The sequence below is a fragment of the Mixophyes fleayi genome, chromosome 2, assembly GCF_038048845.1.
Source record: "Mixophyes fleayi isolate aMixFle1 chromosome 2, aMixFle1.hap1, whole genome shotgun sequence".
NCBI classification, from domain to species: Eukaryota; Metazoa; Chordata; class Amphibia; order Anura; family Limnodynastidae; genus Mixophyes; species Mixophyes fleayi.
In genome coordinates this window covers 365,359,462-365,375,954 of record NC_134403.1, presented here as the reverse complement: position 1 = coordinate 365,375,954, position 16,493 = coordinate 365,359,462, and the positions used below count along the sequence as shown (strand labels likewise).

The 16,493-nt window shown below is 40.6% G+C and overlaps 1 long non-coding RNA gene across 1 annotated transcript; it reads right to left on the bottom strand.

Annotated features, from left to right (window-relative positions):
- Positions 1–1,774: 1,774 nt before the first annotated feature.
- LOC142140531 (uncharacterized) lies at positions 1,775–15,844 on the bottom strand. The gene is made up of 7 exons (XR_012688532.1): positions 15,599–15,844; positions 13,825–14,004; positions 13,590–13,733; positions 12,575–12,806; positions 12,233–12,376; positions 4,349–4,425; positions 1,775–3,651 (listed from the first exon to the last, which is right to left on the bottom strand). It is a non-coding gene; the product is annotated as an uncharacterized LOC142140531 (long non-coding RNA).
- Positions 15,845–16,493: the final 649 nt, after the last annotated feature.

Genomic DNA, 16,493 nt, shown 5'->3' with positions numbered 1-16,493 from the left:
TGAATTACCCTTCCAAATTATGTTTTGCCTTGTTTTGAGATCTGAATTTGTTGCATAAAACGCAAAATGCGCTCCACCTATTAACAGTATCCGAAAATGAAGCCAAGTAAAAACCGAAAGTGAATTACCGGAAGTGGAACGCATATGCGTTTCACCTTGTTTATGTTGACACACAAACCGGAAGTGAAGGTGGAATGAAAACGGCGTTCCCCTCTGTATTTACCTATAGTTATTTCAGAATTAGCCTCTATGTAGAAATTAGATGGTGTGTGTTAAGAAGAACTATGGAATTGGACGATATTGAAAGGTATTTGTTGGAATCTCTTCTGATTGGTAAAGATGTTCATGTTCTTCCTCCGATAGTTAAAGACATTTATGTACGGGATGTGCACCGGCCACTTTTGGTGTCTCGTGTTTTGGATTCGGATTTGCTTGAGGTTTTGGGTTTGGATTTGTTTCGCAAAACACCTGACGAAAGGTTTTGGTTCGGATTTAAGGTTTTGGATTCAGATTTATATTGAAAAAAACATAAAAAGTGTTAAAATCAAGTTTTTGGGTTTATTTTCACTCCTACGCTATTAACCTCAATAACAATCATTTCCACTAATGCACAGCACGAGATATAGCAGGACAGAGGACCACCTAACACAACCTCCCTCTACCCTGATCAATGCCCGAGTGAAGATGGCGGCGGGCGGGGAATTTTTAGGATCCGAGTATCGCGAGATCCGACAGCGGGATTATGACTCAGAGCCTCGGTTTGTTTTGCAATTGGCGGGAATACCCGGATCTGTCTCGGATCCGGCTCGGATCGGCAACGTTCGGGTGGGCTCGGATTTCAGATATCCGAGCCCGCTCATCTCTAATTTATGTTCTTGTTTAATGAATTTTATTCATTTGTTCACCTCCTTGTGATATTAATTTGAATAGATCCTTGTTTATGTGAATATATAAATGTTATTTTACGATTTATGTAAATGACTTGTGAACCTGAATCAATTAGACTTCCTGTATAAAAGGGACTCACTTTTGTAATAGCCCTATCCTTGAAAAAGACCTAAATTGAGAGGTTGAAATGCGTTGGGTCATTAGGGCTATCATATCTGTAACTTTCTGGGATCCCATTCTTACCATCTGGATAACCATAGAAGTGGAGACCGCGAACCCCGGGGATTTATAACATCACGTTTGTATCCATTTCTATCTGGTAGGGACCCTCATAACATCCAGTTCCAGTGTTTTAATTTATTTTTATATTGTTTTTTAACTATTGGTAATAAAATGTATTTGTAGTCAAACGGTATTATGCTAGATCCGGTTTTTTTTCCGTTTTATATGAAAATTGAGAGAATCTATTTGGTGGAAATCCTTCGGTATCTCTATGGAGGAATTTAAAGAAAACTGATATCAGGCTTCAGATTCTCATTGTTCTTGTAAGTGTTTTCACTTAAGGATGCGGATGGTGATGGAGTGTACATCATATCACGTTGAATTTATCTGAGCACTAAAGGCATTTGTATATTTATTATCTGGTGAGTGGATTCACATGAGAAGAGAATCTGAGTAGAAACATTTTAAAAGAATTATAATTCATGGATTGAGCACGTTTAAGAAGAATATTACTATCCTATTGAGATTCTGTATGACATTTATGTTATTACAATATCACACTATGTTGTATTTTTATATTTTTCTATGACATATCACTATCTCATATAATATGGAGTAAAAGACCAGAGCACTGTGACACATGAATCTACTCTCCATTCAAATATAAGTATTTTCAATTATTTTATTTGAATATATTCACTTGTTGTAAGGTGTGATTTGCAGACATTTAATCTGTTATATCCCTTCTAGAAGAGTTTTTGATCACCTCCAAGCTCCATCGTCTTGTCACCTTTAAGCTCAGGGTCATGTAGACTGGAAGGTAACCATGCTTGACTTGAAAGCTTTTCACTTCCACTCCCACTAACAACGCACTGAGAAAGGGAGGCACCCAGGTCTTAAAATCCTCTAGCAATCAAGGAGGAGTCCCAAACTAGATTATTGCAAGGTGAAGTTTAATAAAAATGGTCAAAAAGAAGAGCACTGGGTTGACCATTCCCAGGCCTCCTTTCCTCCTCAACCTATAGGTCACCAGCCTCATGATTAGATTCAGCCTGTTACACCAGAGTAACTAAAAAAACTGCATAAATCTTGACCCGTAAAGACTCTGGCAAGAGAGACACATAGCTAGCATACAAGAAAATTGGAACCAGGTAGGTTTTGATTTCCCAAAGAGATAATCTCCATCTCTTCCAGCTCTCTAATTTCCTGGTAGCTTCTTCCAGCTTTAGTTCCCAAGTTCAAATGGCATGATCTCCAAGGGCCAAAAAAACTGCCTAAAATTTTGATTTCTGGACAAGCCTGAGGAGGCTGTCTGGAAGATTAAATTGTTGGCCTTCCTCCCCCATCCAGAGAACTTTGCACTTTTCCTGGTTTACCCTGGAACCTGAGTATGAACAGATGTGGTGTTCTATGTCCCTTGCCTTAGACTTGTTCTTACAAAAATATTGTGACTTCATTAGCATAGGTTATTACTTTCAAAGGAATATTCGGGCTCAATTGCACCCCTCTCATACTGTCACTCTCTACTCTTCAGATAAATGGATTGATTGCAACACATACAAAAGGGGGCTCAGGGGGGCAACCTGGATGACACCTGCAAAACCTCAAATGCAGAGTCGATCCAACCATTCACAAGTGGGAAGATTTCCTCTTGTCTATAGATGACAGATAGCCAATTTATCACTCTCACCGGAAGACCGTACCTTTCAGGTTGGGCCCACAGGTACTCGTGGTTGACCCTTTAAAAGGTGTTTGACTGGTCCAACACTAGGAGATACTTTCTCCATTTTTCAGCACTACACCATTCCAGGGCCTTCTGGACCCCAAGGACAGCACTAAAGGTGCTGCAGCCCTTCATAGCACAATGCTGAGGAGAAAGTAGAAGCTCAGAAACTCACACCAGCCTATTCAACAATATATTTGCCCGTATCTTTCTTTCCATGTCAAGAAGGGCGATGGGGCACCAGTTCTCAATTTTGGATGAATCTTTACCCTTGGATAATAGTATAAGATCAGAAATTCTCATGGAGGGAGAGAACAAGCCCTCACACATGCTTTCATTAAACACCTCCATAAGATGAGGAGCCAGAATGTCAATAAAGGTTTAATATAATTCAGACGTCAAGCCATCTGGACCTGGGGATTTTTTTTGTATGGACAAGTTGTCTATTACCATTCTGAATTCATATACTGTTATGTCATCACCCAAGAAGTCAAGAGATCCTTTAAGATTTTTCAACCCAGGAGTCTCTTGGTCCATCTTTTCTCTAATGGGTCATCTCTCCGATAAAAGGTCAGAGTAGAAGGACTGCACAACTCTGAAAATGCCCTCCATATGTTGCAGAGAACACCCTGATCATCACGCAAACATTTCCCCTGTTTTATTTCCATGTGATCTCTTATTTCTTGGTTGATTTCTTGATTGATGCGACTTCCAGTTCGCGTATATGTTGCATGTTCTAAGGATGTATTCTATCCATCCCTGGCTTTCAACATATTGGACACACTGCTCTTCCTTCTGGAGCTTTGTTCGGAAATTCCCTGTAGAAAAAAATTTTACAAAAGAAATTGATAAGTGGCTATAAAACATACATAGTATATGAACAAACTACAGTCAATATTTCTGTTGAAAACAGATGAGCTCCAAGTTCATAGGTTAGAGAAGTTCATTCCTATCTGTGATATATCAGATTACATATAATGTTGCAGACACAACAACAACTAGAAACAGATGAGTTAAAGTAGCGTTCCTTACAAACTGCCAGAGATATTTATGCTAGAAGAGCAAACAGTAAGTGTGAAAAAACCCCAGCAAGGGTAAATGGGCGGTAAAGGTGTGCAAGACAATGCATGAAGCTGAAATGTATGCCAAGCATTCTTTGAGTGCACCATTAATCCGGGGCGTCAGGAAGTGTTTGGCCGAGACATTAGGAGTACACAATATTAACATTAAACAATAGGTCATGGCTTATTGTACATGTCTGTGCATGTTCATTACATTTTTAATTGGACATGCTTCATACAGTAAGCGTGTGTAAAATATTTTGTTTTTGTCTTATTCTCCATCTTCAACATTTCCGTCTTCAGCATTCTTCTCTCACTTACAGTGCCAATATTGGTATCCCTGATGAGTAGCCCTCGTTTCAGAGTACATGATATAATGAATAGGTTTAACTAAATAATTTATATAAGGGGGGGCGACGGGATGTTATGCTGTCAGTGCCGATAGACATCTTACTTGAGTTTCCAGATCCTGCACACTAGCTCTGATATTTCATGCTGAACCTGCGGTCTTCACCCTAGACTCCTTTCCACCTGGCAAAGACAGAGTTAATCAAAATGTAATCCCCACCCCCATTTTCTTTACAAAAAAAAAAATGCATTTAAAATATATTTTAAATTTATTTTAATGCTTAACTTTATTAAAATTTCAGAATAATATACTGTATACATATAGTAAAGTACTATATTATTGGAGATTTCAAATTAGAGGTGCTTTTGTAGTTTTTTCTGCAAATGCAGCAATCAATTTGGAAAAATTCCAACTTTCACAGTTAATATTGAGCATGGCCCATGTAATCGCTCTTGCCCTGTAGTTGAACGCTGATAATTTTTTCCGCTCCTCAGCACACTGAACATTCGTTCTCCAAAAGCAATATGCGCTGGCAAACAGATGAAAATGCACAAAGCAATTGTGATGTCGGGAAACACCCCGGAAAGTCCTAGTTCTAGGATTTCTGTAAGAAGTTTCTTTGGTTTGCTTTCTATAAATTCGCTTCAGTAAAATTAGTTTGTCACTGAAATCTTGGCCAATATCTTTCTTGTATTGTTGTTTAAAGTTTTCAGTTGCAGAGCACAGGTCTTACTCATATTGTTGAACTCCCAAAGAAACTCGGATTATGTAAATGGCGACTGTGTTGGAATCTCAATGTTTTTGCTATAATTTTGCACTCTATGGTGATCTTATCCCATTTATTGCGCATCTGTTCAATTGATAAGACATTTGATGTTGTCTAGCTCAACTCCAGTGTAGCATTGCGTGCTCCAATAAGTAGGGTAGTTTGGCTGATCATTGGAAGTAGCTTTATCCACAAAGATGACATTAGAACAAATTCAAATTTCAACAAGTACTCCTTAATGGACTGAATTTCTGATCGAGTTTGTGCAGTGAGATGGAGAATTTCAATATTTGATAAAGTCGTTCCAAAATAATGCACAAATGGTTTAACAGAATCAATGCATGTAGACCATCTAGTTGTGGATATATTATGACGTGAAGCAGGAAGAGGCTCTTCAGAATTTCCTACCTTTGTGGAGTGGAACTGAAGATATTGTACATTTGTTACACAGTTCCAAAGTAAGCAATTGCCTCCTTACAAGATTCAGTGCAGTCAACACCCACAAGGTTTAGCGTGTGGTTTACACAGCTGCAGAAAATACAGTATGAGTTTTGCTCAATTGCTTATATTCCCCTGTTTTTCCTAGCTATGTTAGACCCATTGACATAGGCTTGGCAAATGCATGCTTGAAAATCCACCTTTAATCTTACAAATTTTCCAATACTCGATCAACAATTTCTTTTCCATTTTTTTGGTGAAAATACCAAACATGATAAACTGTTCTTCAATTGAAAAATTTTAGGCATTCTACAATCTTTACATAACGAATCACCAGAGAGATCTGTTCCTTGTGAGAACTAACAGCAGTGGCATCAACTATGAGAGCAAAGTATTTTGCAATTCTAACTTCATCAAGAATTGTTTCTTGTACGAACCCACACAGCTCAATAAATATATTTTGTAATGAACTTGCAGGTGTTTTTGGCTTCTTTACAATTCCTGAACAAATTTAATATGCCTCGATAACATCGGGTCATAAAAGCTGATTAGCTCGATTATACCTAGAAAGTTTCCGCTATTACTGTCACCAATATGAGAACTGGAACCAAAGAATGCTAATCCCCGCTCAGAAATATAAAGAATGACATGCAAGGTGCGCTCAAGAATTTGTTTCCAATAATTAGCTTCTGTGGTGACTTTGGCGAAGAGTAAACTGTAAATTGAGGGCTGACTTCCACGACACATAATTTTCAATGTGCAGCATTGAACTCTTGCGTGATGGTATTCGGTTGTTCAATTTATTTCAAACTCTATACTCAAGGTCCATGCAGATTGAGCAGATAAAACCAAAGTGTTTGCTGCACTTTTATTAAAAATGAAGCAAGGCGCACAGTGGAGATGGTTTTGCTACACTCCAGCATAACCAGTCTTGTGGGCAATTTTTTTCTTAAGTAGAAGATAAGGGAAAGCATGCTTACTAGTGTCTTGTGGAATGTTATTTGGTATTTCAGAGCTAGGAATCTTAAGAAATGACTTCATTTGGCCAGCATCGCTTTTGTTGATAATACAAATGTCGATTGTGGTAAGTGTTTCATTTTTAAGTTTCAGATTTAATCCTTGCTCTTCTGGTTCTCGACGTTCTTGCTGTAGAGTGTGGATTGTAAACTGGATTGTCTGCTGCTTGACTCGGTATCGGCTGCCTCGGTGGTATTGCACATTTCTTTCTCAGCAAATGTCTTCATTCCCATGTTGAACTTCAGCCTCAGGCATTGAATTTGGAACAGAATTGTAATTATTTGTAATTGCGATGGTTTGGCTGGTTTCATTTTCAACTGGGTTTGAATCTGAAGTTCCTGATCCTGAATAACTTGTTGTGGGACCGCTTGGGTGAGGAGCGTTTTCTTGTACTGGTGATTTAAAAAAAATGAAGTAACTTTTTAGATTCGGCTTCTGTTGATGTCCCACTTTCAAATTTCCTCAACATCGCGGTTCTTGTAATATTCTGAAACATCAGTTGTATAATAACATTATTATTTGTTATCTAAATTGGCATTATAAATGTCTGGAAACTGACTATACATAAGTATGGGTGGGGTTAAAGGATTTATGTCATGCTTGCTCCTCCCCCCACAGCTCACACTTCTCCAGCACACCTCACTGCTCGCCGCACAGCTCATAGTACCCTATCACACTTCACACTGCTCCCCTCATTGTTCCGCTCACACCATATACTGCTCCCCTCATTGTTCATACTGTTCCGCTCACACCTCACACTGCTCCCCTCATTGTTCATACTGTTCCGCTCACACCTCACACTGCTCCCCTCATTGTTCATACTGTTCCGCTCACACCTCATATTGCTCCCCTCATTGTTCATACTGTTCCGCTCACAGCACATACTGCTCCCCTCATTGTTCATACTGTTCCGCTCACACCTCACACTGCTCCCCTCATTGTTCATACTGTTCCGCTCACACCACATACTGCTCCCCTCATTGTTCCGCTCACACCACATACTGCTCCCCTCATTGTTCATACTGTTCCGCTCACACCACATACTGCTCCCCTCATTGTTCATACTGTTCCGCTCACACCACATACTGCTCCCATCATTGTTCATACTGTTCCGCTCACACCTCATACTGCTCCCCTCATTGTTCATACTGTTCCGCTCACACCTCATACTGCTCCCCTCATTGTTCATACTGTTCCGCTCACACCACATACTGCTCCCCTCATTGTTCATACTGTTCCGCTCACAGCACATACTGCTCCCCTCATTGTTCATACTGTTCCGCTCACAGCACATACTGCTCCTCTCATTGTTCATACTGTTCCGCTCACACCACATACTGCTCCCCTCATTGTTCATACTGTTCCGCTCACACCTCATACTGCTCCTCTCATTGTTCATACTGTTCTGCTCACACCTCATACTGCTCCCCTCATTGTTCCGCTCACACCATATACTGCTCCCCTCATTGTTCATACTGTTCCGCTCACACCACATACTGCTCCCCTCATTGTTCATACTGTTCCGCTCACAGCACATACTGCTCCTCTCATTGTTCATACTGTTCCGCTCACACCACATACTGCTCCCCTCATTGTCCATACTGTTCCGCTCACACCTCATACTGCTCCTCTCATTGTTCATACTGTTCTGCTCACACCTCATACTGCTCCCCTCATGCCCTTGACCTTTTCCAGTGCTCTAAATTATTTCTCCCACTACCCTAATTTATCCCAGCACCTCAACTGCTCCCCACCCACCCACACACACAAACACTTACCTTAATTTACCCCAGCAATCACACACATACAGTTACTTCAGAAAACAGTGAGTCTTCCCGATTGCAGCTCCTCCTCCTCCCTGTGAGACCGACAGCTGCTGCTGCCCCACCCCCATGCTCAGACATCACTCTCCCTAACAGCCCTGCGGAAGTGGGAAGGAGACTGCAGAGAATCACCCGGGCGCACTGCTTATAAAAACATTGCAGAGGGCAAATGGACATTGTGGCGGCAGTCGGTTCTGCCTACAGGGCGGCCTGCGTTCTCAGCTACGGCACCAGCTGCACCACCCTAGTAGCGGCCCTGTTGCCTCATTTATGCTATTTACCTTTAAAAGCGTTCAGTTGTTCACGTAAAAGCATCAAGTAAACTTTGAACATCAAACAGTCCAGTTTCCCCAAGTATAAACAAACTATTCCCTTGCGAAGCTGCGAGTCATTGCCCCTGGCAAATCTCATGGACAAGTGATGTGCTCCTGCGTCTGAATAGATGCATCATGTACAGAGAGCAATAAGCATATTTAGCCAATTAACAGGTTTAAACTTTTATTACTTGGAAATTGCCAAATTAGCAAATTGATAAATACTTAAAAAAAGTCAGAACATTAAGGGGGTATTCAATTGGCCGCGTTACTGTTTAAAGTAACGCAGCCTGCGCATTATTACCAGTATTACGGTAATAGTGCACGTAATTACCGTTATTACGGTAGTTCTAACGCTGGCTTTTTGCAAGCCAGACTGAAACTACCGTAATAACGGTAATAGTTTTAGCGTGGCGGTACTTCGGGGGGGAATTAAGTTCCCCCCTAAAAACAAAAAGGTCTGAGGCCTCCTTTCAGTTTGAAGCCCAGGAAAATCTCCCAGCTAGCCACCCCCTCTCCTCTCTGGAAGGGCCTGGACATATGTATATTATCCCCACTGTCCTTGCAAACGATGTTCCGCCATACTGAGTGGAAAAACTAAATAAACACTATAAACTATCATAGACATGCTTAGTGTCCAGATTATTTAAGTAACTAAATAGGAAACTCATTGTTAGTAGGAGGCTTCTACATAGGCCACACAATGCCTTTCCAGTGATTCAGTGGGAGCTTCTTTGTCAGTACAAGGCTACCATATAGTTAGGGTATAGTAATCCCCATTCTGAACCCAGGAAAAAAAACACAGAGAGAGAGAGAAACAGAGGAAGAGAAAACTGTAAAGGGGGGAAAAAAGAAAGAGAAGGAAACACATTCACTTTTACCTAGGTACATGCGTGTTCAGTATTTTAATATATTTTTTTAACTGTTAATATCCTTTTTCCTCTAGTACCTGTTAATTATACCACTGTAGCTCACCTGCTCCACACAGCTTCTACTTGAACCTCTGTTTTCAAATCTTCCACTGTCTGGCTGACGTGATGACTTATTCACAAGTAATCATAGACTTGAGCTGGCAGTGGGAGGTTTGAACGCAGCAGTTCATGTGGCATAAGTGGCCCAACACTGGTAAGCAACAACAGTGCCCACGTGAATAACAAATAGCTAATTTATTTTAATTTTTTCATAAATAAATATAATTTAAAACAGTAATGCATTACATAACTCTTTTTTTATTTCTGTTTCAAACATGCTTCTGTTCTGGTAACACCATTTGAAAATAATTTTACAGGAACAGAAAATAACTAAATAATGCTTTACAAAGAGGTTACCTCATTGGAGGTTATTACTGGATGCAACCCTAACAATATACAGGATGAGATAAAAACACGTCTTCTCAAGCAAAAGGGCTTTTTTTCCCCCTTTGATAAATCAGACCCTGTGGTCTATACATAAAGCCACCTCTAGAAAATGGGCCACTGCTCATGGGCCAGTGCAATGTGATTTCCCTCCAGGCTAAAATTTGCCAGCCAGCAGCTAACACCATACAAATCACTTAGCATTCAGCCCAGGATACGGAATACGGAATATATACAGAAAGAATGGGCACATTGGACTAGTAGGTCTGTGGCACTCTATACCGCTGATCGGAATCCATTTCTCAGGCTTGATCTGAACTTGTTTGATATTTATGAGTGCACGGTAAAACTACACCAAGGAATCCTTATCCTTATGAAAGATTGGTTTTCTTAATAGATCGTTTAGGATGAAAGACTGTTTCATAAAAGGACATAATTACCCCTGATTAATGCAGGGCTCATAGTAGGATACATGGAAGACCTTTCTTCAGATTTTGTTACTATACTATTGGAGCCACTGACTTGAAAGTGAATACTATCAAACCCCATACCCTTTTCTTTGGTGAATATTGTTACATGTAAGTACCTAAATTAATAATATTGTGACTCTCTTATGTCACCAGATGCTCTTCTTGTATAATTATAATGCTTTAACATTGCACATCACAATGTTTACACTGTGTTTATTGAGACAGTTTGATTCTTCCCATCCACATACCTGCCTATACTTAATACCATACACTTACTGTTTACCATGGGGGACAATGCTTACCATGGGCTATAGAGGGCACTGTGCTGGGAGTAAGGCACTAAAAACCACTAAGGACTTATCTGGCCTGCTCCTCCCCTCTACGTCCCCTGGATGGAGGTCCTTCAGTTTTTAACTAGGGATGTGCACCGGCCACTTTTGGTGTCTCGTGTTTTGTGTTTTGGATTCGGATTTGCTTAAGGTTTTGGGTTCGGATTTGTTTCGCAAAACACCTGACGAAAGGTTTTGGTTCGGATTTAAGGTTTTGGATTTATTTTGAAAAAAAGATTAAAAGTGTTAAAAACCAGTTTTGTGGGTTTTTTTTTCACTCCTACGCTATTATTAACCTCAATAACATTCAATAACAATCATTTCCACTAATTGCCAGTCTATTCTGAACACCTCACAATATTGTTTTTAGGCCAAAAGGTTGCACCGAGGTAGCTTGAGCACATAATGCCAAAAAAAGAGGTACAAGATGGAATTGTTCTGGGCCCTCCCTCCCACCCCTTGCGAGATTCGACGCGAGACTTGGACGACAGAGCCTCGTTTTCATTTTTTTGCCCGCCGGAAATATCCGAACAGTGCTCGGATCCCGTTCGGATCCGCACTGTTCGGGTGGGCTCGGATTAGCGAAATCCGAGCCCGCTCATCTCTATTTTTAACTAACAAAGCCCTAAGGATAGGACTAATGTAACACTCAAACAAGAACCATACAACTAAAACCATCAGCACATAATGGGTGCGAGCGCAGTGTCCCCCAAATGGATTCAGAGAAATGGATTTTGGGTACAAAAATCCTCTTACCCTGGGGACATTCCAAAGCTGCCCCTAGGGGTGGCTATGCTCAGACACTGCTGCAAGCAAAACCTTTCGGCCAAAGCTGGCATCTTTGGAAACAAAGATGTTGAACCGATATAATTTGAAGAATGTGTTGATGGAAGACCAGGTAGCTGCCCCACACATCTGCTGGACCAAGTCCCCATTCTGTTTCCCCTACGAGGTGCTAACCCATCTAGTAGAGTAAGCAGTAATCTCGTCAGGAACCGGAGAGCCCTCCAAGAGATCAGCCTGACGCACAATCCACTTGGCAATTGTGTGACTGAGTTATTTAAGAGCGTAAAGCAAAATAAAAAAAAATAAAAAAAGGAGCAACTTTGCACCTTGGAAAAACCATGTTACATTGGAGGTAAATTTAAAATGTGGGGACAGATTTATAGTTAGGTAGGGCATGTCCTAGATCAATTTTAAGTTTCAGTGTAAGACTAAAGCTATCAAGCATCTCTGTGCTACATGAAAATACAGATAATATTTTCCACACATGCACAATAATAATTTGCACCCTTTGCATTGTAACATGGTTTGTCCAGGAGATAACTTACTCTTTTCGTTTCCCCTTATTTTCCTTAATAAATTAGGTCCAGTGTCTCATGAGCAAAGTGCTGAAGCAACATTACTGCTCAAAGATATTAAAATTGCATCATTTACTGTGATGATTACTAATATTAAATTAAAAATCTATTGTTACCTTTCTAATGGTGTATTTTGCCTCCACTCCTTGGGCATGTTATAGTCTATGATGGTGTTTAGACTTTCGAGTAATAATTCAGGTCAGAATGACACCAAAGGAAAACCAGTCTACTGCGGCGATGTACTCCTCACCCGACAGCATCTATAGCAGAGAGATAATAGTCATCACCATTTTTCAGCAATCAATTTTTCCATCTTGTTGTGAGAGAAAGCCCGGTAAAGAGGGAGGTGCTACCTTCTGGGGAAGAAGCACCTCCTCCCGTTTTCCCAGCACCAACAATGGCGGCTCCCTGCCGTGCAAAAGACCCTGGTGTGAGCTGTAACTACTACAGACACCTACCAGGCTATTATCCTCCGGCTACCTGGCGTTCCAGCTCTGTCTGAATCTTCCAACTTGCTTGAAGAGACACCGCCGGGTATCCGGAGCTGTGCGGGAGACTGAAGCTGGCGCTGTCTGGTGCTGTCCTGGTGCAGCACCTGGGTCCCTGGTCGCTGTAATGTAGCCATCCAGATGACCCTTCACCAGGAGCCCCTTGTTGGGGAGCAGGGAAGCAGCTCTCATCCACGGTGTTCTGAAATAGAAAAAAAAAGTAAGACAATACGGTTAAAGAAAATTAATAATAAGCCATCTACTCCGTGGGCACTATTAAAAACACAGAAGGACTTCAGCCCAGGGGGCACAGAGGTGGGGAGCAGGCCAGACAAGTGGTTAGTGATTTTAGTGCCTTACTTCCTGCACAACACCCTCTATACTCATGGTAAGCAGTGTCCCCCAAATGTAAATGAAAGAGAAATGAGAGTATTATTTCTATTACACAAACTTATGAATTTAAGCAACATCAAGGTGCGATTACTGAATAGATACTGTCAAAATTCTTCAGTGACCGTGATCAGTAGAAATATAATCATTGCTGAAGGGCTTTGTCAGAAATATTTCTGAAACAATGTGTAATGTCTGTTCAATTTTTCTTAATAGACAATACGCTTCAGCTAATTATCTCATTATAGATTTGCTTTCTATCAAGAATTAATGCTGAAAAACTGTTAGATAATGCAGCCAGGTCTGTATGTACTTTATGTATGTTACTGTACCCTACTATGTAGCGGAGGAGAAGGTCTACAGTCAGGAAATTCAGAGCCACGTCTATGAGGAGACTCATTTATCTCACGTTTCAGGTCTCTTAGGGAGGTGTCACATGGTGCGTTTCATGCTGCGCACAGGCTCTTGAAAGGCAATGATTTTTGTACATAGCATCTCAGGAGCAAAGTGCTGAATCAACATTACTGCCCAAAGATATTAAAATTCCATCATTGACTGTGATGATTACTAATATTAAATTAAAAATCTATTTTACCTTTTTAATGATGTATTTTGCCTCCACTCCTTGTACATGTTATAGTCTATGATGGTGTTTAGACTTTCGAGTAATAATTCAGGTCAGAATGACACCAAAGGAAAACCAGTCTACTGCGGCGATGTACTCCTCACCTGACAGCATCTATAGCAGAGAGAGAATAGTTATCACCATTTTTCAACAAAGACCCTGGTGTGAGCAATCTGGCTTTCCAGCTCTGTCTGACTCTTCCAACCTGCTTAAAGTGTCACCTCCTGGTAGCCAGAGGGGACCTCTCATGAGCTGTGGGGGAGAGTGAAACTGGCGCGGTCTGGTGCAGCACCTGGGTCCCTGGTCGCTGTAATGTAGCCACCCAAATGACTTCACCGGGAGCCCCTCGTTGGAGTAGGGAGAAGCGGCTCTCATCCGCGGTGTTCTGAAATAGAAGAAGAAAAACAAAGAAAAACAATATTGTTAAAGAAAATTAACAAAAAGCGCCCTACTCTGTGGGCACTATTAAAAACACTGAAGGACCTCAGTCCAGGGGGCACAGAGGTGGGGAGCAGGCCAGACAAGTGTTAGTGATTTTAGTCCCTTACTTCCTACACAGCACCCTCTATACTCATGGTGAGCAGTGTCCCCCAAATGGATATAAAAGAGAAATGAAAGTATTATTTCTATGAATCCTATTACACAAACTTGTGAGTTTAAGCAACATCAAGGTGCAATGCTGAATAGATACTGTCAAAATTCTTCAGTGACCGTGATCAGTAGAAATATAATCATTGCTGAAGGGCTTTGTCAGAAATATTTCTGAAACAATGTGTAATGTCTCTTCAATTTTTCTTACTGGACAATACGCTTCAGTTAATTATCTCATTATGGTCTTGCTTTTTATCAAGAATTAATACTGAAAAACTGTTTGATATACCCCTGACAAGCTGTCCAAAATGTTTCCCACGGCCACTCCGGGCTGCTGGCGGGGGTGTGGACAGAGGGGCACGATGCTACACATATGGTGGACCTGTCCTCGTATAGTTCCTTTTTGGAACATGGTCCTTACACTTATAAATTCTGTGTCAGAACAGATAAATAAGGACCCCTGGTCATTTCTTCTATCCCACCCTATACCTGATGAGAGTGTGCCTTCTAACAAGCTTATCTCCCATATACTGACAGCTGCTAAATCCCCAATAGCAAAGCATTGGAAAGACCCCAATGCACCATCCATGCAGGAACTACGGTCTTACATTTGGCATGTCGCAAGCATGGAGAGTACAACGTACTATCTGCACGATAAATCACACAACTTCGATAGGGTGTGGGCCCCGGGGTATTTGCAAGAAAGCCGTAGTTACCTTTCCAGTATGGCTCCCCCTCCTGTAGTTGGAATATAGTTCTTGGGCCGCTTCTGGATCCTCCGGGCTGGGCACGGCGCGCTGTTGGTGAGTAACACCTGTCTGCTATTTAATTGTTTGGTTTAGTTCCTCCTAGTCATGTTCCATGTATACTTATTAGCAATATTGTCAATAGAATTTGTGCCTTTCTACCTCCCGCCCTCCCCTTCTCCCTCCCTTCCCCCCCCTACCCCATTGATATAATGTAGAAAACATGGAGGAGACACCTTGTATATTCATATTCTTGAGTTCAATATGTTTGTATTTCTCCAGTTGTTTCCTCTTCAAAACAGTTTAAAAAAAAACCAAAAAACTGTTAGATAATGCAGTCATGTCTGTATGTACTTTCTCTTTATGTACGTTACTGTACCCTACTATGTAGGGGAGGGGAAGGTCTCCGGTCAGGAAATTCAGAGCCACGTCTATGAGGAGACTCATTTATCTCACATTTCAGGTCTCTTAGGGGGGTGTCACATGGTGCGTTTCATGCTGCGGACATGCTCTTGAAAGGCAATGATTATTGTACATAGCATCTCAGGAGCAAAGTGCTGAATCAACACTACTGCCCAAAGATATTAAAATTCCATCATTTACTGTGATGATTACTAGTATTAAATTAAAATTCTATTTTACCTTTTCAATTATGTCTTTTGCCTCCACTCCTCGAGCACTTAATAGACTATGATGGTATTTATATATTCTGGTAATCATTCGGGTCAGAACGACACCAACAGAATACCAGTTTACATCAGCGTTGTCCTCCTTACCAGACAGCACCTGTAGCAGAGAGATCATAGTTATCACATTTTTCAGCAATCAATTTTTCCATTTTGTTCTTTTATCTCATTGCCCCAGCCTATCACTCCCTGGGGGGTATTCAATTGACTGCGTTAAAAAAAAAAAAATCTCCTGCGGGTCTTTAACTGCTATAGTGACCAGTTTTAGTTAACGCAGCGTGAAAACTCGTGCAATTCATTTGAAAAGGAGGGAACGCTGCCCCCGTGCGTTAATCATTGTGTTTGTGAGTTTTTAGGGGAGTGTTTAACTGGGTCATGTATAACACAAAAAAAAGGACTGGCATACGATTTCATACATTAGATTGCATTACACAACCATTCTATTTGATAATATCTACATTACAGTACTTTCTTTAGCATATTTTTTTATTTAACTATTTTTTACTATAGAATCATCTATACCATGCTAAAACACATTAGTACATACATATCTGTACCAAAAACATACATAAATATATTTAATTAGTCATTTTAATTTCTTTATGGTTTTTTTTTTCATAATTTTTTCCCAAGAAAATCAACTTTTACATATTAGGCATTACTGATAAACATAGTTTATCTTTTTTTTTCATTATTACATGATTTCAAATAGTTTTCATAGGATTTTTATCACACCCCAAAGAGGTGCGAGATAAAACAGCATACTGGCCTGTTTAACGCGCCGCATTAAAAAACAATTGAATAGCTTTTAACATGGCTGCCTCTCGCACACCCTACACTTTCAATAGACC